Here is a 24,688-nt window from a genome sequence, read left to right as displayed (position 1 = left end):
GAGTGCTTACAGCCTGCAACCACTTTACCCTCTTGTAATATTGCAGCCAACCCAAACAGCTCAGGTCTGCTTTGGGAATGCCCTGACACAAAGATGCAGAGTCCGCTGCTCTGGCACTGGGGCAGAACATCCAAGAATATCCCCAAGACTGGGAACACTGCTAAGAAATTCTTTTTCCCAATCATTAAACCCAACGTTGTTTCATTTTCACAGGGCACTGTGAATTTAAGGTGCTGCTTTCCATCACATGGCGCTTTGTAGACAGGTGTTTACAGCAGTGTGCAGGCATGGCATCATAATCAAAGGAACGTGCCTAAACCAGAGATGCTGGGCAGCAGTGGGGGGACAAAAAGGAGATCCCACCCTATTCTTCCCACTATTCTCAAGTATGGACGAGGAAAAAGTGGAGCGATTGCTTCTGCCAGCAGCTCTGCAGGCACAGGCTGCCCTTTCTTAACCTGCAAAGGGAAAAGGAGACCCTGTGTGTACTTAACCTAAACTTTGTTTTTATGACTCTCGAGGCATGTCTATGCATTTTCCTGTTTTTGCTTTGTTCCACGGGATCCTCAGCCAAGTTTCTGTCCCTTCCAAATAACCCTGGCTCCTGAGCCAGCAATTCTTGCTCTCTACATACTTCAGTCCTCTACGGTGAAGACATTCAGTATCTTTGAACAACATAACATCTCTCCACCATCCACCACTCAATTCACTTGCTTAGAAATACCCCAGGTTTCAAGGAAAGGAAAAGAGGAAATCCCTGGTCCAGCAGAGGGTGTTTGAGTGGAGAGACGGGAGGATCTCCAGTGCAAAAGGGGAAATCTGGGGGGATGCAGGGGGATTCCTTGCCCAGCACAAAGCGTTTGAGTGATGGAGTGGGGCACTCGACTCCTGCGAACGATCCCTGTGCAGGAGCTCCCCAGCAGTGCCTCTCCTACCCTTATCAGCAGGATGGGATGCATGGGGCACCCCAGGGGTGCTGCTGGCACTTGGAGCTCAGGGAGCTCCTCAGTGCCTCTGTTGACAACCTGGCTTGTGCTTGGCCAGCCTCTAAACAGCTCAGGCTCTGCCTAAAGCAACCCCACATCATCGTCTGTGTGAGGTGGGACAAGCATCCTGTACCAGCAAGGGAGATGCTCTGGTATGAACCTCCCTGCCGGGTTCAGCATCCCACATCCCAACAGGAGCGTGATGCATTGCCATGCCTCCCAGGGCACGCTTTTAAAACCATTAATCTCCTGTTAAAAACACCTGTTCCCCCTACGAACCCAGTGGGATGGCAGGAGAGCATTTTGGAGAGCGTAATAAAAGACACGATTAGAAAGGCAGGCTTTGATCTGCGGGAGGTAAGGAGTTCAGGCAGCTGTGCCAAAACCTCTCACGCAGTCACTTCTCCTACAGCAGCATCCTAACAAAGAGGATCTTGTGTCCACGATGCCTTGTTACAGCCCCTTCCCAAGCCCCGGCCACCTGTCCATGATGTTCAAGGTTCCTTGCCCATAACATCCAACAGAATCAGATTTCACGGCCCCAACGCTTGTGACCAGCTCCCGGGCTTTCCTCTCTGTGACCCAAAGCCTGTGCTGCAATGGCCTCTTTGTGTGCTGTGGCTCAGGCTGCCAACAGCTGGTTCACATCCAGATGTGGCCCCACATATGTGGCTGAGGATTTACTCATGGTGTGGGGACCCTCCAGAGCATCCCTTCCGACCTGCCTATGTGGGCCTGCAAATGGAAACGTGGTGCTCATTTGCTCTTTGGATTCTGAGGATCAACTCAGAGCTGCATCTTGTTGGCAGGATCCACCATCCAGAAGTGGCACTATGACTCCCAGAAGCTGCGGACATCATTGTATCTAGCCCTGGGGACTTGTGGGTGTTGAAGTAGCACGAGTGCAATGCTGACATCCTGCTGCAGCTTGCTGTCTGTTTTCATTGTCAGCATTTCCCCTTTCTGAGCATTTGCACCATATTCACTTGAAAAGCTCAGCAGACAAGAAGCCAACGAAGCAGCATTCCAACCACAGTCAGCAAATGCCTTGTGCTGCATGCAGGTGGGTGCATCTCCACCTTGCTAATGCAGCTGTGTTCAGGCTGGAACACAGTGCTCAGTGTGCAGGACACATTGTGCTCAGTCTGGAAGCAGACCCTCTGGCCAGCAAACACAGAGGCTTTTATCTTGTGTTTAGAAGTGGTTAACCTTTGTGGTTTTAAACCTCCCTGCTGGGTTTGGTATATGCATGTAGCAAGGGGACACTCTCAGGTCATTACAACCAGGGGTGCAAGCACAGGAGCAGGTGAGTGGAAAGCTCAAACCTGAACTACACCAGACCAGAAGTCCAAACAGGACTGGTGCTGACCTTGCCTTCCAACTGGGCCACTTTGAGATCCACACGTAATACAAAGACGTCTCAACCGTTATCTATGCTGTCACAGCACAGGAAAGGTTTCATCTCAACAAGACACCTGCATCATTTAAACCTGGAAGAGCTGACGCACTGAAGACTGCATTGCATGGGAAGCTTTCACCTTGGCAGGAGCACAGAAAGCAAACCAACAGGTCCTTTCCATCCTGAAATTCCCTGAGTCTTTGTAGGCAGGACTGTGGGTGAAGCACTTCGTGAAACAAGAACAGGAAAAATTAGCTCTTCTGGTCTTCTGCCACATACTTTCCATAAATGCTGGAACAAGGCGGGTCTGAAAAGGAAGTGAGATGGATACAAAGCAAGAGGAAAAAAGCTCGGTGACAGAAATCTACCTCCACCAGACATGCCACATAATAAATATTTCACAGGGCAGGCCTTTCATCCAAGTCTCTGTGACGGAGAGGTCTTGTCCCACCTCTGCATCCATCACTTCCTTGGCCAGGATGAGAGGATGTCCCCAGCACTCCCCTTCCATCCCACGCAGGACATCTTCCTGGCTCCCCAGGAAACAGCAGGTAAAAGCAAGAGTCCTGCAGAGCCTCTTCCTGCAGTCTTTTTGCCAAATAGTGCGCCTGGGACCTCTCAACATGAAACAGAGTTTGCTTCTCCTAGCAGAAGTTTTTCATTAGAGAGATTTGGGTTTTATGACAAGCTTCATACATTCCTACAGATATTTTGTGACTTGGTGATTTCACATAAAATGAAGCTTTCTAAGAAAAGAAAAGACAGAGGAGAGCAAATGGAGAAGGCAGTACCAAAGAGCAGACAGGTATGCATAGGTTGGATAGTAACGCTCTGCGATGGGGTTTGGGCACCAGGAGCCACAGATACGACAAGGATGCTCCCACAGCATTCATATAGGGACTAAGCATTGCCAGAAGAGGTGCACAAGGCAAAAAGGGAGTAAGGTTACATATAGGGCTATGAAAGGGTGGGTTTCCCATTACTAGACACACATGAATCCACTGGTACTGTAGGACATCCAACAGGAGCAGCTTGCAGCAAGTTGGCATGGGGTAGAGAGATGCAGCCACCATAATCATGTTGCAAATTTGCCTCCTTGTTGGGAAGGATAAGGCTGGGCATAGCCAGCTGGAAAAGATCCTTGAAGTGCTGAGTACAGGCTTGCCAGGCAATTAGTATCGCTATTGTCCACACTGACTTACTCCTCTCACTGTGGGTTTTGTGTCATCGTAATCATATCTTGATTGGCCTGATGGGAGGATGGGTCTGCAGGATTTGGGGAGTGCTGACGTGGGGTCTGTGCTCTGCTGGAAGTGACTGGTTTGATATCACTAATGGGGCAGCGGTGTGGGAAGATGGGCTTCTAGCATGGGCTGGGACTTCAAATCTAAAAGGAGCCTAGTAATCAATAAAGGAAAGTTGGTTAAAAGACTGGAACAATAGCATTCAGCATTAAAACAATTCCCAGAGCCATGCACACTCCATAAACGTGTGAGTTTATGACAACAACAGCAGCAAGAGTGCAACTCATAACATTGCCCTTCGATCAGTTTTCCTCAAACGGGTTCCAGACTGACAATAAATGAGATCCCTAAGTTCTGCCTAAGTTCTGCCTAAGTTCTGCTTTTAGTTCTGCCTGTGAGCCAGAACAAAGCATTGCACAACCCCAGCAGAAAAGGCTGGGCCTCAAGAGCACCCCAAATGCCAGTGTCCTTGGAACACCAGCAAGCTCCATCCCAGCACTCATGTTGGAATAGGTGACCCATCCCAGCCCCAGAGGGGAGAGCAGAGCAATGAAAGCCTCGCTTCATCTGCCAGACATCTCAAGCAGAATTACCTTCTGATGAAAGCATCTCTGCTAACATTTTTTTTTTTGTCTTCCGGAAAGCAATGAGAGCGGAAAAATATCCATTCAAAATGAAACAGAAAGTTGCTCCTTTTCACCTCCTTTGTCTTCTGTGGAAGAGTTCAGCGAAGTTTCCTTTGCAAAATATTTTTCTTGCCCTTGCAGTTGCTTCAGCTCTCCCGGCTGCTCTGATTACTTACCACCTCCAGAGTTCCTGTGACATTTATTTAATGATCCCAAACAGCCCACAAGTGAAAGCTGAATGAAAAGAAAGCGTAACATTAGCAAATTATTACCAAACCATTTCCACCTTCTTTGAATGCCAGTCTCACTGTGAATTTTTTTCTCCATATTCGCCTAGTGAGTCAGTTTTATCACACTGGTACATACTAGCTTGGCACTATCACGCCTGTCAAACCTTGGCCCATTTGCCAAACTGGATGATCATTGTGGTCCTTTTCAACCCAGGCCATTCTATGATTCTATGATCTGTCCCACTCAGAGGGCTGGGATGTGAGCTGGGGGGCACACAGCAGCAGCGCTGCTCAGGATGGGACCCTGCTGCAGCCCTCCTCAGGAAGGTATTTTGGTATGGACCCAGCAGCTCCACAGTTCTCTGGCTGCTGGTGCAGCTATTTAATTTAAGCCACAAAGCTATTTATTCTGTCAGAACACTGTGCTTTTATTAGCCATTTATTTACAGTATGTGGCATTCCCCGCGTGCACGACCTGCTCACGAGCACAGAAGGAGGCTATTTATTTTGGAGTCTTGTCTAATTTACACTAACTGTGGATCAGGGACCCATAAAAAGGCTGGCAAGCAAAGCAGAGCCAGGCTGTGGGCTCTGGCTACATGGCCATGACAAGGCACCATTCATCACTCACCCATAAACATGCTGAGATGGCCATGGCCTGGGAGCAGATCTGGCCAATGTGGGTCTGTTTTTTAATGCTTGCTGCACAAATAGGTGTGTGTTGGCTGCCTTGGGTTGCTCCATGTGCATGAAAGTGCCATTGCTACAGCAGGGAGCTTTTACAAGCTGCACGTCACTGCAGCCAGCCTCCTTGCTTTGTCCATGAAGACACAACTCCAAGTGCCTAAGGCAATTTGGAGTTCAGTTTCCATCTACTGAAAGTACAGAAGGGGGAGAGGCGCAGCCATGTTTGAACCTATGAGAGCAAAAAAATAAAGAACGTGATGATTAGGAACTGTTCTACAGCATTTCCTTCTGCAGCACCCCAAAGCATTCTCAGGGAACCCTGCAATGCCAAACTTCTGAGCAGAGCAACAAATAATCATTGTTTAGCAGCCTTTTGTAATCCACCCAATGGTTTTTAAATAAACTGGATGGAAAATAATGGAGATTTCAGGCCCTGGAACCCATTACTCTTGCATGCCAAGAGCAATGCCACTAAGTGCAACAAGGACCCTGAAGTTAATGAAATTCCTGCCTGAGCAAACTTCTGTCATGCTGTTCAGTAAAATGACTTTGTGCATCATAAAAGCAACATCACTCAAACTGTTAAAATGCCCTCAGTGTAACGTGAGGCGAAGGCACAGGAGGAATGTATTTGTTAAATTACATATAACCGGTCATATCTATTTAAAATATATCTTTATTAGGTTACTGGAGGTTGTTGAGTTTAAAGCACAATGGTGGATTGATCAACTGCTGTGCCAGTGATACAAGTCTCCCGTTTGAATAGAAGGCTGAAAAATTTTAACTGATTTCCATACAGAACAGCAATCCATCACCCCACCACGCCTGGAAAGGTTCCATTTCTAGAGCAGCTTTCTGTGAAAGTGCTTCATTGACAGTCAAATGAATAAATAGCTCAACCACTTCAAAGTCCCCAAAGGAGCATTTGTTTGAAGAAGGCATTTTTGACAACAGCATCCACCCTGTTTCTAAAATTCCTCATAATCCTCCACACTGACTGAAGCTCTGTTTTGCATGAGAAGAGAATTGTAGGAAAAAAAAAAAAAAAAAGAAAAAAAAAGCCTTCCAGACGGCTCTAATTAAGGTTTGTCCTGATTAAACACATTTCCAGAGCTGGATTTTTGAAGTCCTACCCTCAGTCCAAGCGGAACCAGCTGCAAGTCGAATGTGGACTGAACTTGTGAGCTTTACTGGCCTTTGGATGTCTGTGCAGGGGATGGAGTTTGGCTGCTGGCATCTCACCTGCTGCATCCTGCACTATGCCAGAGGATGCACGGGACCGACTTCACTTCTGCTGGATGAAGGCTGGAAGGTCTGGGAATGCACATCTGAAGGGCTGACTGACTCGTTTCAACCTCCACTCTCCCCCTCCTTTAAGTTTTTAAAGAATTTAGCAGGAATTTATTTTTGAGATCAGCTACGTGCAGTGCCTGTGAGTAATCTACCCTGGCTACCTCCAGGCATCATTTATCATTTTCCCCGCTCCTTCGTTAGTGGAGCTGCCCATAAAAGATCCAACAAGCCAGCAACTTGTTGTGCCAGTTCACATCCATGGAGCAGGTGAGACCAGAGCTTCATCTTGGGCATATTTGGAGCTTTCATTGCTTTTGGACCAAAACCCCCAGGACCAGCAGCAAAGCTGTTGATACACACCGATCACAGAAACAAAACCATCCCCCTTGGAGGATGCTGGTATGCTGTTGAGCAACAAAGGCACGGAAAGCATTTCCAATTGCAGGTTGCAGGGAGGTTTCTTGGAAGCAATCACTTCGCTGGTCTGATTCACTGACATAAACCTGGAGGGCTCGCTGTGCTTCATCTCCCACCTGCAGCTGTCACCTCCTAGGTTACGTCTGGCTCCTGACTGAGCACTGTGCAGACCCATGGGTGCAGCAGGGGCCTTGCAGTGGTTCTAAAGCATCCCACTGAGAGGCAAGCACCCCAAAATCTCAGCACTGTGTGAATTCAATCTTAGAATAGAACCATAGAATGATAGAATGGCCTGGGTTGAAAAGGAGCACAATACTCATCAGTTCCAACCCCCTGCTGTGTGCAGGTCACCAACCAGCAGCCCAGGCTGCCCAGAGCCACATCCGGCCTGGCCTTGAATGCCTGCAGGGATGGGGCATCCACAGCCTCCTTGGGCAACCTGTTCCAGTGCCTCACCACCCTCTGGGGGAAAAACTTCCTCCTAATATCCAACCTAAACCTCCCCTGTCTCAGTTTAAAACCATTCCCCCTTGTCCCATCCACCCTGTAAACAGTTGTTTACATGCTCCCTGAGCTGTGTGTTACTCAACTCTCATTGCACTCCATCCTCAGGCACTGCCCTATTGCTCTGCACACCCATCCTACGGCTTGAAAAATACAAGCTGTCAAGAGCAGGCAGATGGAAAAACACCAGCAGGAGGGTGGCCAGTTGATGTCTTTAACACCTGTGGAGGTGTCAGCCCAGAGGATGGGTGGAGGGATGGACACCGTGTGCCTGAGATCACAGCACAGCCATCTCACCATGAGCCCCGCTCCCCTCGCAGGCATCTCTCCAACACACCATATTTTTTGCCAAGGGCTTAAGCCACTGGCAGTTCTTTTCACAGTCTTCTCCATCACCTCTGAAAATACCCGAGGCTGATCTTGAGCGGATATCAGAGCTCAGAGAATAGTTTTAAAAGGCAGAGGAAGGGAGACTGTCAAAACAGAAAGAAACAAGAGTGGGGCAGAAGCCTCCTAGAGAAGGTCGTGCACAGGTGGTGACAACTGTGGCCAGCACCTGTGACCTGGTGATGCCCCAATGCATGGCCAAGAGGTAGCTCACCCAGCCCACCCTCGCCATGCCTCACAACCCATCTGCCTCCCCCTCTTTTTGCAGGGGGCTGGTGGTGCCTCGCTTGTTTCCAACACTTGCCTGTTCTTCAAGGTTTGCCAGCAAGTTATGAAGTCCTTATGAGCTCAGTCTGCAGCTAGGGCTAGTCCAAGTCCAGGGCTGATTCAGACGTGGGCTGGAAATGAGGGAAATTGAGAAAATGGGTGTGTGCTTGTGTAGAAATGAAAAAGCATAATTGCTTCTCCCCCTCCCAATCACTGTCCATTGCCCTGCCTTATGTCAGGCCCCAGACGTCTCAGGAATGTCTGGGCTTGCAATGGTCATGGCTCCAGTAAGCCCCCAAGAGCCCAGCTGAAGAAGGCACGTGCTTTCTCTCAGTGTGCAAAAACACAGATGAGGACAATTTGGAGACCAGAGACAATCATCAAGGGTGACGAGGGGCTGAGAAGCCGTGATTTACAAGAGATGGTTGTGTTTAGTCTAGGCCAGGACAGCAGGCAGAGGGGCATGATAGCAGCTTTCCAGCATGGAAGAGCTGTCATGGAAGGGCTGCTACAGGGAGCTGGTCGCAGCTGAGACATTCTCTGGGTTATGCCACCTCAAAAAGGCATTGAGAGTGAAGGCGTTAGGGAAGACTGGGTCTGGATGAAGAGCAGCTGGGCACACTGTGACAACTTGGTACCCCCAGGCCCTGTCCCTGAATTTGCTTCTCCTTGGTATAAACAAAGTCTTTCCTTCTCATCCTGGGTTACGTCTGCCCTGCACCACCGGAAAGCTGCAAACAGACCCATTCTGTGTGTCCAGCTTTCTGCCTCATTTGCCTTCCTGCCGCAGCAACCAGAGAGATGCAGCTCTTCAGGGCCGACTTTGGAGGACTTTGCAAACCGTTATCTCGCGAGGGATTGTTTTGCTTCATTCCCTTCTAAAAACAGGGAGCATATGTGGCATTCTGTGAAGCAGATGGCTGGCTTGGTGCTCAGGCTGCCTGGACCCATCATCTCCCATGCACACACACACACATACACGTGCTTTCAGCAGTGCTGGGGATCACGACCTTGCAGATGGTGTGGGCGAACTCTGTGCGGGACAGATAGATGGATGGATGAGGGGAATGCTCCGGGTCATTCCAAGCGTTTGGTATTCCAGGAATCTGGGGGGGATAAAGGGCTTCATCTTGGGAGGATTTGTGATGAAATAACTGCAGGAGTTCCAGAGGGGATGTTTCACACCTCAGCTGAAAGTCAGCAGTGTGTGGACACTGGAAAAGGCTTCAGAGAGGGCAGAGGAGGGGGTAAAGGTGGTTCTGGGGAGCACTGAGGTCATGGATGGGGGTTCATTTGCTTTTCTCCTCCCCTCTTCGTTTGCTCTTGAGCTTGGCAACCAGAGGGAGACACCCAGACCAGATGTCCAAGGCTGCAGGATATGACCCTTGGCTGTGCCGAGCATCATCGTCCTCTCTGCCCCAATCCCCAGCTCCCCGTATCAGGGTCATGGACGGGTTGTCCTGATCTGGCCCAGATTTGCGAGGCTGGGTCCAGAAGGAGAGACCAGCATAGGATGCAGCTGAGTGGGCTGCTGTCCAGGTGGGTGCAGCTGGGGGAAGTTTGTTTTGCAAAGCTGCTACTTGTCCTGAGGTTATTAAAGGCACGCTTAGTGCATTACCTTCTATTTGGGACCATGCTGGTGGGCCAAGCATCACTGCAAAGGCAAGAAGAGGTGCTTTTGCAGCCTTCAATAACATAATTCTAAGCACTCCCAGGGTATATCCACAGCCTAAAGTGGGTAACTTGTATGCATGACCAACGAATATTAAGATGCTATAATTACAAAATAAAGAAGAGAGTGAGGCAAAGCAGATCACGGTAACAAAAAGAGAATAAATAAAAAGCTTACCTGTATCCTGGGCTCACTTACAAAACTCCAGCAGAGCACATCTCCAGGAGAGATCCTTCCCCACTGGTAGCCAGCTCTTAAATAGGTCTAGGAGCACAGCTGAATTGCCTTCACCTGTGCTCCTCTGGCTGACTCATGGCTCACTTCAGGTGATCAATCAGAGGTTCAGGCCGTGACTGAGCAGCTCCCATACAGTATAAGTACATGGAGAGATTGCATGTAATCGTTTCACAGATCACATTGCTTTCTTGTTTGTGTTGCCCTCTCTGTGTTTTGTTCATTGCCTTGTTTTTCTTTTGCTTTCTGTCTGCAGCATCTTGGCTGTAGGGCCAAGACCCCTCATTTTATCCACAGAACAATTAGCCTTTATTTGGTAAGAATTTAGAAACATTGCATATTTTGCTGTTGCTTTTCCAGTAGCTAATATCCCCTGTTTAACTACATTCCTTCTAAAATAAAAGAGTCACAGTGCAGCACAGCGGGTGGCTGGGAGGTAGCATCCATCCCCAGCCTTCGGTAGGGCTGAAGTGCTTGGTAACAAAACCAAGGGCCCTCTTCCCACCCTCACTGCCAGGGAAATGAGATTGCAGGAGCTGGCCAGGACCCAGGGCTAAATGCAGCTTTGTAAAAGAGTTGAGAAGCTCCTGTGAATGAAACTCAGGGAAAAAGGCTGCCTCTGAGCCAGTCCTGGCAGAGGAACCTACCTCTGAATGGGGCTTTTCCCTCGTGTTTTCCTTCTGGCATCCTTCTAATATGACAGCAATTAAAAGCCCTGAAAAATGGATGGAAACAATTTGGAAGAGGTCTCTATTAGATTTGCTCTCATTAGCACTGCAGGCTATTTTTTCAGCTGCTAATTGACAGCTGCCTTCCATATGCAGCATCAAAAGCCCCAAGACATTACACCAGGGGTAATTTTAACCTGGACTGTCTCTTTGGGAACATTGAGGACCACGAGAAAAGCAACATGGAGCACACCACAGCCAAGGGAATGCCAAATGCTTTGAGAAAGCCATGGGTCCCTCAAAACTTCAAGAGGAACCTTAAAGGAAGGGGTTTCCTAGACTGGGTTTTTTGCTATAGGAGATGGAGAGCTCCTACAGAAGCATAATTTTAGCAGGAATGTTCAGACCCCAGGATGCCACAGAGCGAGCAGGAGAGCTTGGAAACATGATGCAGAGCTGTGTGCTCGGGATATTTATGCAGCAGCAACCTTGGAAAGGACTGGAAAGCTAACAGCTCTGTATGCCAGGGCGGGCATTTGTTGTTTAAACAAATCATTCATGAGCTGTTGGGTTTCCTTTAGCAAAGCCTTCTTGGCACCAGACCCAGACTTGTTAGGAGAGCTGGCTCCAAGACTTGTATGGAAAGCATAGAAGACGTTCTCAGGTTTTGGCACAGGGGACCTCTTGCCTTGGGTCGAGGATAAAGCCAACACTGTGCCATTGCAGGGTGCCCTGCATCTGGCTGGCATCGCCTTGGGTGGAAGCTTTGCTCTGGCTTTTCTTCTAGCTGGAGACTACCGTGCATCAAGGCTATTTAGCTATTAGATGGAGACACTATTGCTCTAAAGAAGTCATTCCTTGGGGACAAGGAAACAATGATGGTTTCCCCAAACTGAGGGCAGGGAGTTATCTGAAACACAACCACTACAGGCCACTGATGGCTCTGTTTCTATTAAAGATAAACATGTGAGAGATCAAGTTCTACAGCTAGCTTAGCTAATAGTTGGCTACGCAGCTGACATCTCTACATAAGCTCGCCCCTAAATAACTGAGCTTCAGAGCTGGCCAGGAGTTCCCCACTGAAATAGCTCTTTTGGGTAGACAAAAGCAATTTCTGCAGACTTGGAACTTTTCTGCAGGAAACTGTTTTGGAGGGTTCCATTTTCCCTTGAGAGCAAACAGCAAAAGAGCCCACAATCCTAACAACATTAAATTTCAGTTGGGTTTCCTTGGGATGAAAGCCCTGCAGATTGAAAAGCTTAACCAAGATGTTGAGTCTTCGCCAGTGTACAACGAGTACAGCATTAACCAGAATCTCTAAAAATGTGGCCTTGCTGCTATCCATAAGCTGTTATCCTGGCTACATTCAGACTAAATTTCCCATGATACTTCCCATATTCCCACTTACCTGGGTGCCATAGGCCATGGACTGATGGCCTGTTGGGACAGATAACCTTGAGAAGACCAAGACCTACATCTAAATCAGTTGAAGGTTACAACACAGGAATCATATATTGGTTCAGTATAGCTGCCAAGTAGGAAATTACTGTTATTTTAAAAGATACAAGCAACCAGCAACAGGAAGAGGAATCAGAAGACAGTGTTTTTCGAGTACAGATGGTTTCATTTGGTGTTCAGGAGCACAGGATATCATCCCTCCACTGTGTACATGTCCATACGGATCAGTTAAATGGATTTAGGATATGAGTTCTCTGTCTTCTGGATATCTTGGTGTAAATTCCCATATGGATGCTTTTATCCTGGTACACAAGTACTTTCCCCTGTGCAGATAATCTCATTTGGGGGAATTTAAAATGAGACTCTACTCCTGCCCTGGAATAACCATTCTTCTGGGGGAATCTACCCACACAGTCCAACTGGGTTATCTGCCAGCATAAGAAAGAAAAGAGCTTTTGCAACTATGCTGTGCTGGGCTGACTTGTACACCGCTGAGCATCCCTGGGTGTCCAGCATGGATATGTGGATAAATTCTTCCCAGTATCCAATTTAGCTTCACTTGAGGCTGGATGGGCAGTGGGAGAAGGACTGGGCTCTGGCCCCATCTCCATTGCTTGTAACCTAGGTGGGTCATCACCAGGCTGTTTTCCCATCTGTGAGATGGGGACAAGAAAGTGTCATAGCAGAGTTAGCTGGGTTTTTAATAGAGGCCTCTGGCTGAGATGTTGAAACAGCCCAGGGGATTGAGAAGCCCATTTATTCTGTACAATTCAAAGCAGGCAAATGACTCAGATTTCCTTGACACTTTTGAACATTAAAGTTAGAAAAAAGCTTTCTCTAAAGCATTTGTCTTGAGGGAAGCAGCCACTGGAATATGAGTCTTTCTTTTTCCAAGTACAAACGAGAGCAAATTACCAGTGGAGCCAAAATGGGGTGGGTTTTTTTTTTTTCTGGTTTGATTTTTACATTGAAACACATCAGATACAGATCTGAACATCAACTGCTCTGCATGCAATATTTGTGGTAGGAAAGCAGCCGATGCAATGGTCAGAAGGAAACATTTTGACTATATGGGATGGAAATGTTTCCATAATTTCCTGTTGAAACTGTAGGTGAAATCGATACATTTTCCCAAAATGTTTGGATTTCATTAAATTGCCATCGTTGGCCAGCTCCAATAGCAGCAACAGTGTGGGTTTGGTTTAAACAGCCAATCAGGCAGAAAAGATTTTCTCCAGCATTGCCACATATTACTTCCTAGGCTTGGTTAGGAAGGGAGTGAAGAACAAGACACAAGAAGGCCTGTCCTAGGCTGGGGAGCAGGGGAAAGCTGCAGGAAGGCACCTTGCAATAGGGCCAGGGATTGGGATGCTCCAGTGCAGGTTGGTAATTAATTGTGCCATTCTAATTCAGGACAGCTGAAATACAGAGGCAACAGAGGGCATTTAATGGGCAGTAGCAAAGCACTGTGAAAAGGGAGACTGCGGAGTGAGGAAGAAGATAAAAACGAAGCAGAAGGAATGCTAACATTTCTTGGCTTTTTATCCATATGCCGAAAATATTTGATCCCACACAGGGCCAGAGAACTGAACTGTGCTTCCAGCCCTGTTTTTAAAGGCAAAATGGATACCTCTTGTTTTCATTCTGACTTTTACAAAATCTGATATGGTTCTACGACTTCATTAAAAAGACATTTGGAAACAAACAAACGCAAGGCTTGACCAAAATCTTTATAAGCTAATTTCTCTCCTGGAAAGATTTCATTTTGACAAAGGGGAGTTTACCAAAGGGGAAAAAATAAATCACTCCCCTGGAAAGCATTCAAGCTGCTCTTGTTTTCCTCTGCTTGTTGTTTACTGCACGCTCAGACACAGCAGCAACACCAAGGCTGTGCTTTTAAATCAGTGCCAAGTTGACCCCTTATCCCACCTATAGACCTTGTGGCTGTGAAGACAGACTTTAACCCAGGGTTGGCGTTGGCTGAGTGCAGAAACACTTCACCCAAGTCTTCACGTGTTATTACTTCCTAATCGAAAGTCCATGGCCAAATAGAATCCACAGTAAACCTTTCCCTCCAGCCAGAATGGGTGATGGTGATAATTAGTTCTCACCTGAGATAATTGTTCTTCTGCAGGCCGTTGGTCTGATGTATTGGAAACCCTAAAAAACAGAGAGTGAAAAGGAGACCAAGAGCTCCACTTGCTGATGTGAGAGAAGCCAAGCTGGGATGGATCACTTTCACTTGAATGCAACGTTTTTAAAAGGAATTTGTGGGAGATACGCAGAGGGAAATTCCTAACAGCATAAAAGGGAAGAAGGGATGGCTCATAAAAGAGCGATTCCCTCTGTTTTTTTTGGCAGCCCAGCCAAGCTCCCCAAATGCAAGGTTGTAAAAGGACTCCACGCAGTGCAGAAGACAATAACAAGCAGGTGTTATGGAAATGACCCTTCCCTGAGCAGATTTATTCCTGCCATCTCTTAAATCTGTTTCCAAGGAGCAGATGCAGCCTTAACCTCGAGTCCAACAAACATGTACAGGTGCTGTGTTTTGTGGTGGATCTCGTGTCCCTCTGCCAGCTCAGTGCCAACAGGTGTCACGCCATGGACACCTTCCCACCACCCCTGACCTGAGCTCCTCACCACCTGGGGCATCCAGCTACCAGGCACAAGAATATATAGCACAAGAGTATAGAAGTCAGTAGCTACCACCAAAAATAACGATGGGATGAGCATGAGTTCCCCAGATGTCATAAGTACCTCTCAGCTTACAAGGGTCTCAATCATTCCACTCAGTGGGGGCTCTATCAGCTCCAAAAATCAGAAAGCATATTTCTCTGCTCTGCCTTTGCAAGTGTAAACATGCTGAGATTTCTCCTATAAAGAAGCAGCCAGCCTTGCATAGAGGCTGGTTTTGAAACTAGCTCTTAATTTGCCTGCAGGCAAATGTTGAGGTGCCTGCCACTCAGGCACATCTTCAACCCAATACGAATAAGAAACATACAGAACAGACAAACAAACAAAAAAAAAAAGCAACCCAAAATATGGTGGTGGGGAATATCCTGTCCTTGCACTGTGCAAAACTCAGTTATATTAGGCCATACTAATGAATGGAAATCTTCATAATCTGGTTCGTTTTTCCTTATGTCTGAGTTCCATGTTTTCAAACAAAATGTAGCTTCAATGGGAACCAAGAAAGGCAAAGACCAGCCAAAATTAGCAACTTTGGCTTGGATTCGTGCTGCTATTTTCCAATAGTCTCTCCTCAAAACCACAAATTAGCGCTGTGTAACTTGAAAACAGACTTTGCAGATGGGATCCTGATGGTGGGGATTTTCATGCAGGCTAAGGATGAGTCCTGCAACAGAGCAACATTTTGGAGGCTGGTTTTACACCTCTCCTTCCCTCTTGCCCAATTCCAGGCCTCCCCACTTTTCACTTCCAGGTTTTCTTGTCCTCCATCCTGGTTTTGCCAATGGCAATAACCTGCAACACAGGGCGAAACCCTCCTCAAAGCTGAATGCTTCACTTCTCAGCTTTCTAGGATGGATTTCCAACCACTTCCTACTCAGCCTGGGCTGCTGATTGTTTTCCTGCAGCCTGTGGGGATTCCTTGTTCAGTGCAACATGTCTCCTTCTACAGCTGAGAAGTGGAAATAAAATAATAACCCGAAAACACAACCCAAACCCAACCACAAAACACTTCTTGGAGACTTTTGCTGACCACAGCATCTCCTCAAGGTGGGACGAGGAAACGCAGAGAGGCTCCTGGTGGCACCTCCCCAGTTTCTCTGCAATCAAGAATTTAAACATTTGTTATCTCCCACGCTTGGTGGTTCTGGTTCAGGTTCAGCTGTGAGCCAAGTTCAACTTCTGCTGATGGGGAAAACCCTGCGGTGCAGCCTGTGCTTGCTTTGACTTGTTGCACTCATGTTGCTTTTTGCAGAGGCAGGAAATCAAGCACAAAGGTGCTCAGCCCCTCGGCATCAGTCTCTTTTCCAGCAAACAGCCCTAATCCTCTCTGCTTGACACAGTTTGAATCTGTTTGACACAGCTGCTAAGATTGCACTCAAGTCATATTTAAGCGTGTGCTTAAACACTGCAGCATATTTAATGTTTGCACAAAGGTGTTGTGCAAGAGCTACTCACTCCAGGTCCCATCATTCTTAAGGATTTATGTGCTGACAGAGGTTAAATAGATGGAAAAGAAACCACTGGGCCATTGAATCTACAATAAAGCAATGATAGCACCTATAAATTAGGGCAGTAAAGGATTTGGACAGAAACAGCAATGTTAATTGCTGCAAGCTTGGCTAAAACACCCAGATGTAATGAGGGTTTTTTTTAATTTTTCTTCTTCTTCTTAAAAACAACCAATTTCTGACATTCTGAACTTGCTTTTTACTGAAAGGGGTAAGAACCATTTAGGGCTTTAAAGCAATGAGATGGTTTCATAATGACTAATCTTTGGAAAACATGGAAAATTTTGTTCAAATAAACCAAAAGGCCGCAGTAAGCCTTCAAACAAAGTCAAAATTAATCTGTCAGAAATGTTCTCTTTGGCTCCAAGAACTCGCGGAAATGAGGAAATTTAGAGTTTGGAACAAAAAGCTGAATTATTAGCCCAGGTAAGTGGTTAATGAGTGCTAAATATACATGTCAAGGAAAGATATACAAACTGAAAGTGGCACTTCTCAGAGATTATGTAGGGAGGGAATAACGATAAATTAAACCCATCAAGCTGCCCCTTGGCATAGCCCAGCATCATTAGAGGCAGCAAGCTGCAGTCTTCCTCCCATGGCTTTGCCCATTCCTCCCATTCTCATCTCCCTGCACCCACAGCTGCCCATTGCATCTTACCTTCAGGGCTGAGGCCCGCAGGTGGTGGCCTTTCTGCTCCTATTTGTGTGTTTTTACAGGGGTGAGGGATAGGTTGGAAGCACATATTGCCTTCTGCTGCTGGCTCGGATATCCCAGCTGCCACTGCATGGGCTCCATTGAACTGTGATTTATCTGCAGAGGAGTATGGGGGCATGCCCCAGTCACACTGTTTAAACCAGAGCTGCCAACCAGGCTCTCCTTTCAGCTCCCTGTGCCCCTGAGACTAAACAGGTTTGGGCTTAGCTGAAAGGCATTGCCCGTGCCAGGGGATTTGTCATCATCTCTTGAGCCTGGGGAATGCAGGACCCCAGCACAGGCACAGCTCCCGCTCAAAGGGGCTGAAGAACCTCAGGCGTTGTTTATTTTGGATGTTGGGAAATGGTAATAAATAAGGCCAAAAAGCAGCACGTGTGAGCACTGAGTCAGCTTTGGATACCAGCAAAAGAGATGATCTCAGAGTAGATGGGACCTCACTAGGGCGGCGGGGCAGGACGTCACATCAGCCTCTAGGGAACATCTAACCCCAGACACAGAGCTTTGTGCTGGGCTTTGGTACCCTGATTTCATCCTGCTGCTGTCCTGTCCCTAAAGGAGCATTTTTACTGCATTTGGTTTTCAGTCATCTGACGGATGTGGTGAAAGTCGCCTTCCCTGGGAGCAATTTCCAAGCTGGACAGGGTGCCCTCCAGGCTTTTAACTTCTCCTTGCAGCCCTCCAGATTCTATTCACAGAATAGCTCAGGTTGGAAGGGACCTCAAAGATCATCCAGTTCCAAATCCCTACCCCTTACTTTTGGGCACCTTTTGGCATTGCCTCCAGCAAAGCGCTGCCCATGGGCGTCTTCTAAGCTGATGGCTGTTTCTTGGGCAATCCAGAAAATATCCCTCAGTGTGTCCCGATACAGACTGCCTGCAGCTGCTCTGCTCTGCAAAGAGATGGGAAGCGTGAGAAAACCTGAGCTCTGGACTCAGGTTTCACAGAGCTGGGAGTGAGAGGGCCACGAGAGGGTGGGGAAAAGCCACCCAGTTCTTTAGATATTCATGAAAAAGGGGATGGAAGGAGGGATGCTTTGCAGCCTGTATTGGGAGGGATTGAATGCCCCAGCTCCAGGAGCACAGTTGTAATAGGGGCATGAAGTTAAAGAAAGGGATTTGAAGAATTTAACCTGCTCCTGTTTTATATTTCTCTCTCCCTCCCTACACTACCACTGCCTATGGGGACAGGGATGAGGTTGTGGTGCTGCAGTCTGTGCAAATGGGACAATCTCACAGCAGCATCACGATGCCATCCTATGGCTGTGATGTGCTTCGGATGTCACCTGGTGCCAGGCACAGGGCAAGAGATATGATCCAAGCCAACCTCATGCTTCTGCCATCTATCCTTTTTTTCCCCCATCAAACAGGATTTTGTGATTATTATAGTTTTCTGCTAGGGTGAGAGTCTTTAGCAAAGCAATTGGATGCGTTTAGTGTTTAAAAACAAGAGCTGTGAGCCTGCACTTCTAATTTATGGACAGGATTTTACCAGTTGGATGAGCTTGTGTTATTCTCCTATCCCCTCCAGGCTGAGGACCCCAGAGTCAGCCTCTGTGTGAGCTGCAGCTGAGCAGATGTGAGCAACTCACATTTCAGGAGAGGAGGAAGAAGCATCCTGATAGTTACAGAAGACAAGGGGTGGAGGATGCCATTGCAAACAACGTGTTGTTTTTTGGAAGGGGCTGACCAGGATTCGCTTGGAGGCCAAAATCCCTTTAATCACTAAGCTGCATTTTCTTCTCCTGCTTTATTTCTTGTTGCATGACAATGTGCTCAAGTGAAAAAAGCTACGGGCAGACCATGATAAACTGAGTCTCCTCCGTCTTTCTTCCAAATCCTCAAGAGGTATTATTTCATCCTCCACATGATACAGAAATAATATTTACCTCCGCTGCAGCCAAAATACAGCATCCGCAGTGCAGTGCATGAGTGCACGTCTGTCACACATCTGGATGCCTGGGATGATGTAGAAGGGTGCAAATGCAGCCCTGTAACGTGAATCTAGCAGGAATGGCTGGCCACCACCCAAGGAAAATGGCCAACCCGTCAGTGCGGAGCGAAGGAGGCGGTCAGCCCTCACCCCATGCGCTCACACCGTGCCTGCCAAAGCAAACTGCCTGCCCCGACCCTCCCTGAGATTCTCAGCACATCCACGGTTCTGTAAGCACGCCACGGCGATCCTTGAGTTATCTCAAAACACAAATAAAACCAGTGTGAAGGGAAGGCCTTAAGACGGAGTGGTTCTGTGCCGAGCGTTTCCCATCTCCTCCTCACACGGCTTCTTTCCCAAGGTCTGAGAACAAACGCCATGGACCCACCTCCTCCTAATGCCTTCCACGTAGAGATACATGGCTGCATAAGACCACGGTCCCATCACCACTCAGTTCTGCCCATTTCCCTCAGTTCTCTCAAGTAAACATAATCCTGGAGCATAGAATGAGACAGTAAAAGCATCTCTAGAGAGACAAGAGATAAACACAGGTATTGCTAGAGATTTTCCATTTTTTACCACCTAACTTTCTCATTTTTTCTTTGAGAGCATGGGACTTTTTCTTCACTGCTTGTAGACTTCACTTACAGAGGTCTTTTAATCTGGTAGAGAGGCAGGCAACAAAATCCAAGCCAGTCTGTCGGGAGGGAATTATGCAGCAAGTCGATGTGATGGAGCTCTCTTATTACCCAGAATGGTTATTTCAGCCTTGTTTGCAGCCTGAAAAAGAAAAAAAAAAAAAAATGAAAAAAGAATTAAAACAATGAGATAAATTTGGTCTGAGTGTTTGGATAGTTTGTCAGATTAGTAACTCACTCTGGACACATCACTGGAAGTGCTCCTACCATTTTGATTAAGCGATTTCTGTAGCCCGTAATTTTCTTCCATCAGTGTAAAAATCATTGTGCTTAAGAGACGTTTGGAAAAAGGAGGAAAGCCAACAAAATGAGATATTGGGCTGAGGACAGCTAGGCTCAGGTGACAGTTCTTTGAGATGTCCATAACCTGTCCTGGTGGATACTAAACCACCTTGCCCGTGCCTGGTTGTGTTGAAACGAGGCCAATGATTGCTTTGATTTTAGCAAGAAGCAACGGTTAACTCCATTAACTCCAGCTCTTGACAAAAAAAGACAAAATCTGGTTCCCACGTGTCTCTTATTTTTAACATGATGATGCCTTCGGTATGGCGTATCTTCACATCACGCGAGATGATTAATTCAAATTGGCTCAGATGGGACAGTCCATGAATGCTATGAGCTAGATGGAAGAAAAAGCAAAAAGGCAACCAACAGAGTATGTTGTTGGCAGAGCTGTGGATTCCATAGAGAGGTCAGAGTTAGGTCTATATATATATATATATATATATATATATATATATATATTTTTTTTTTTTTTTTTTTGGTCATGTCTTTATTAATGACATGAAAATGGAACAGGATACAGTAGTAAAACAAGGATAGGGAAAAAAATGGCTAGTGCAGGCAATAGCAGAAAAATAGTATTTCTATGAGGTTACCTCTTAGATGACACCTGAAAAAGCATGTTCCTTTTTGGGCACCCAACTCCGTAATTGGGAGGGAGCTCATAGAAGAACAACAGCGATGGTGGAGATGGAGGTGTTGAACTTGGCTCAAGGAAAGATTGGCTGGAGCAACAGGCTGTAAGTGCTTAGAGAAAACAAACACTCTGGGAGAAACCCTGACCTTGTCAAAGCTGACGTTGAGACTTCCATTGACTTCAGCGTAGCCAGGATTTCACACCAAAGAGGAAGAGGAATTATTTGGCGGTAGGGAAGGCTACATGCAAGGGATACAAATAGAGGAGGCGAAACAGGAGTTTGCTATCAAAGGAAAACAGGGCAATAGATTTCAATTTTGTTTAAAGACAGCAAAAACAGGGTGCCAGCAAAATGTTGCAGAAAGAACCAACCGCAGTTTTGTAATCCTTTAAATTAGAACAAGGTTAAGTAAAACTAGTGTTACATATTCAGCTCCGAAGAGTGAGGAAAACTGAATGCTAACAAAAGCAATGCTACACCCCCTGCAGCCAAACTCCCAACTGTAGCAGGAGGCAGCGTCTCCCCAGTTTAGACACAGATGGTTTTATATGAGAAATGTAAATAAGACATTACCATCTGGTTAATAAAACACACATCTAAGCTGGATTTGATGGCATGTCCCCAGATGTAAACATTTAAAAACACTTTTTTTTTTTTTAAATACTTTAAGACTTTCATCCAAAATGGCCAAGAAGGAAGAATTCTCACTGACATCAAAGTGTTGAACAGAACTGCAAAATGTCTTCTCTCTCTGTCTATCCTATAAATTATGAAGTTATATTGAATCTCAATGCTGTCTGTGCAGCAATGTAACCAGGTTTTACTGCCAGAACGTACAATACATTGCTCACGAACTGATGAAATCTAGAGGCTATTGGAAAACTTGTCTTCTGAAAATGTAAGGCAAAAGGCAAGCTATTTTCAGTCAGTGGTAACTTTGTTGAGATGCTCCAGTTTGGAAATGAAATCCATTTATGCATTTGAGTTTAAATTGTCAACTATTTGTTTGGTATATAGAGAGAAACACATTTTGAGGGGAACAGAAACATTGAGGTCTTCAAGAGACATTTCTTCTCGTGACTAGATGCCAAAAAGAAAGACACCATGCTGGGAATGCTGTCAATTTGCAGGCCTGTTGGTGTCATCTTGTTTAATCCTCCACATAGAAGGTACTACACATCTATCTGAATGTCCAGGAGCTTGAGGATGAATGCCTTGATGGAGGCATCTAGCTTTGCCTGCACAGTAAGCAATGACAGGAAACCACAGCCTCGGACGCCAACCACACCAGCATGCAAACTGTCAGAGCCTGTTGCCAATTTTTATCTTTAGAAAGGGGTTGAGTTAGCAGGAAGACTGCCAGCATGAAAAAGAAGGCAAGATAGCATCACTCATAGTCTGCATGCACACACAAGGAGGAAACACCATTCAGCAACAATATAAAGAGCTTGCCAATTCCATGTGAGATAAGCAGCTAAAGCTATCCTCTTGCATGTGTGTTTTGGAAGCAGCTTTAGCACGACACACATCAACACTGCATAGTGCAAGACTCTTGTCATCTAACTCAAGCTTTTAATGACTGTTATTATTTTAATGTTTCCAACCATTGTGAATAGCTAACAATGGAACAGCAGTTTAACTAATATATCTGTCTCAAGAGTGCTCACTGAAAATAAAAGAGAAATTGGTCTGCTCAGGTGGAAAAAGCAAGAGGAAAGACAGAGGTTTCTCCAGGGACCCATTAGGGAGGTTGCTAGCAAGGTGCAATTTGAGTCCAGATTTTCTGACCCATCAGCCTGGCTACCACGATGTTTTTGCTTCCAGCGAGATGTAAGATTTATTTCTGTGAGGCTTCTTTATCAGGATAGGACCAAAAAAACCCAACCAAACAGCTGCTAGCAAAGACTAGCAGAAAGGCACTAGGAATCAATGCTTTATCCCATCTGAAAAATACCCCTGAGTTTTACTTTCTTTTTATAATAAAGATTGATAAAGTTAAGAATAACCCACCAGCACCTGCTTTGAACTTTCATCTCTTTGCGTGCACAAGAAACACTGCGGTCTCAGGCCATCTTGGCCAGGCCTTGCTCAAGGTTGGAATGGGTTGCTCCAGGCAGACCTGAGAGATCCCACAAATCCCTGACAACACGGTACGTGGAAATGGCATTTCAATTCACTCTTTCAAAAAAATGAGTAAATAAATAAATAAATCTCCATTTTAACATCAGAACTTCAAGAGGAGATCTGCCAATGAGTGGCCTCCCAGCTGGTCCCACAGTCTGTTGGGAAAAGCTGGAGAAACATCCGATAACGCAACAGTTGTCTTATTGCATGAACAACATCCAGCAAGTCCATCAAGCATCAGGACCTGCATTTTTGGCTGGAACCTTGATGAACCACTGCTACATCACTATGGATCAGGTAAAACAGTTGGCAGCTTGCTGCTTTGATCACTCAGAAGAGGGGGGAAAAAAAAAAACCCTCAAACCTATTTTGCAAAGCCTGTTGCAGGCCGTTTTGGGCTGCCTTTCTGGTAAAAACTTTCCTCAAGACCAGTCCAGTCTTTGAGTCATTGTGCACTGACAGAAAGTTTTCACCTTTTGATTTAATTTTTACAGAGCTTTTTAAGAGGAAGCTGAAGATGTTTACTGACATGAACCTCACACACCTTGCGACTTTTTCAAGTAGCAGAAATGTTCCATTTCAAGGCGCTCTTTGAAATGCTTTCCCTTTTTTCTGAGCACGTTTTAAGGCTGTGTCAATTTCCCTCATTAACAGTGAGAGGAGATTCCTTATCAGCTGCCTGGCACGGTGAGATGTTTGCATTACTCAGCCAGATGGACACTGACTTTTGTTTAAGTCCTCAATACTGATAGCAGAGGGGCAGGGCTGGGGTCAGGGTGCTGGCATCACCATGGGGCAGCCTTCCTTCCTCGTGAATGGCCAGAGGCACATGCATTTGGGACCTTCTCTCCCCATTTCTTTTAAATGCCATACCATCAGTAACACAGCAACCATGGCTGGATTGGGTTTCGCATGGTGACTTCTTGGAGGAGTTCAAACCAGCCCCCACGTGTTACTTTAACAGTTAATTTTGTTTAAATATTTATAAGAGGCTTCCTTCAAATACACCTTTAAAATAAAATAAAATAACCCTCAAAGCCCTACTACCACTTATTGCATCTTTGGCATAATATTTTCTTAACTTTTCCTGGGCTTTTTGCTAGCTGAGCTAAGCTCTCTCTTCCCCATAGCCCAGCCTGCCTGTTCTCCTCTTGCAGGGCAGCAGCCTGCCTTCTTGGTGGCTAACAGAGTTACATAGGACTGTAAGAATGTCAGGATTTGGGGGGAGTAGGGAATGGAGGGAAGAAAAGGAACTTTTCAGATTCACAGACCTATCACAAGCACTTGGTTCTCACCTGCAAAAATCATCAGGAGCAAGAAAAAGTCCACAGAGCAAAACAGCTTACTGACACGAAGCATATCTGGCTTTCAATCCTAGGGACCTTGGAAGGACTGAAGGGCTCTTCTCTTTTCTCCTGGGTGGTTACTGACCCTGATTGGGGACCCATTTATGAAATGCTTTTTCCCAACTTGACCATTCTCCTGCCATCTCACCCAGGGCAGCAGAGCTACAGCCCATGGCCAATGCGACACAACACCTCCGACTCAATCTGCCTATGTTTTAAGTCCCCTTATCACCTGGGACAAAGTAAATCATTTTACACCCATTGCATGTGCCCCCTTTCCATCCTAAAATTGTCTGGTGAGCAAATCCCAAGGCAGAGCTATCAGTCTGCCCCCAGCCATCTCCACTCCTGCACATGAATGCGATTCAATTTTGTGTCTTCCTGGGGTAAGTGTGACCTACTTCCATGGCCGCCGTACAGTTCATTATGAATTCCTAATGATCTCATTGTTCCATTAAATGAAGGTTGCCACCTGTCCTGAAGACTTTAGATCAAGCTGGGATTAACATATCTGCTGACCTATTTCTCCCTTTTGTAGGACACGGCCTCTTGATCAATAGGTTTTCTGGCCGTCCAGGTAGAGTATGAGCAGCAAACGATGCTGTGATTCCCAGAGGATGCTGTGTGGCCTTACAGGGCTCCTGCTGATGTAGGGCATGCTGGAGGTCCTGCCCATCCCATTTGG

General features: G+C 46.4%; 1 long non-coding RNA gene across 1 annotated transcript in view; it reads right to left on the bottom strand.

Moving 5' to 3' along the window:
- Positions 1 to 10,002: 10,002 nt before the first annotated feature.
- Positions 10,003 to 24,688, bottom strand: part of LOC122162093 — a 75,247-nt gene continuing 60,561 nt past the window's right edge. The window contains exons 15-17 of the long non-coding RNA XR_006169422.1: positions 19,564 to 19,695; positions 14,184 to 14,232; positions 10,003 to 10,661 (exon numbers count right to left, since the gene is read on the bottom strand). This is a non-coding gene — a long non-coding RNA (uncharacterized LOC122162093). The remainder of the gene's footprint in view (positions 10,662 to 14,183; positions 14,233 to 19,563; positions 19,696 to 24,688) is intronic.

This window comes from Centrocercus urophasianus, unplaced genomic scaffold (assembly GCF_019232065.1).
Source record: "Centrocercus urophasianus isolate 14NV4802_14NV808 unplaced genomic scaffold, USGS_Curo_1.0 seq_20, whole genome shotgun sequence".
In the NCBI taxonomy this organism is placed as follows: Eukaryota; Metazoa; Chordata; class Aves; order Galliformes; family Phasianidae; genus Centrocercus; species Centrocercus urophasianus.
This window is presented reverse-complemented; position numbering and strand designations above follow the sequence as displayed.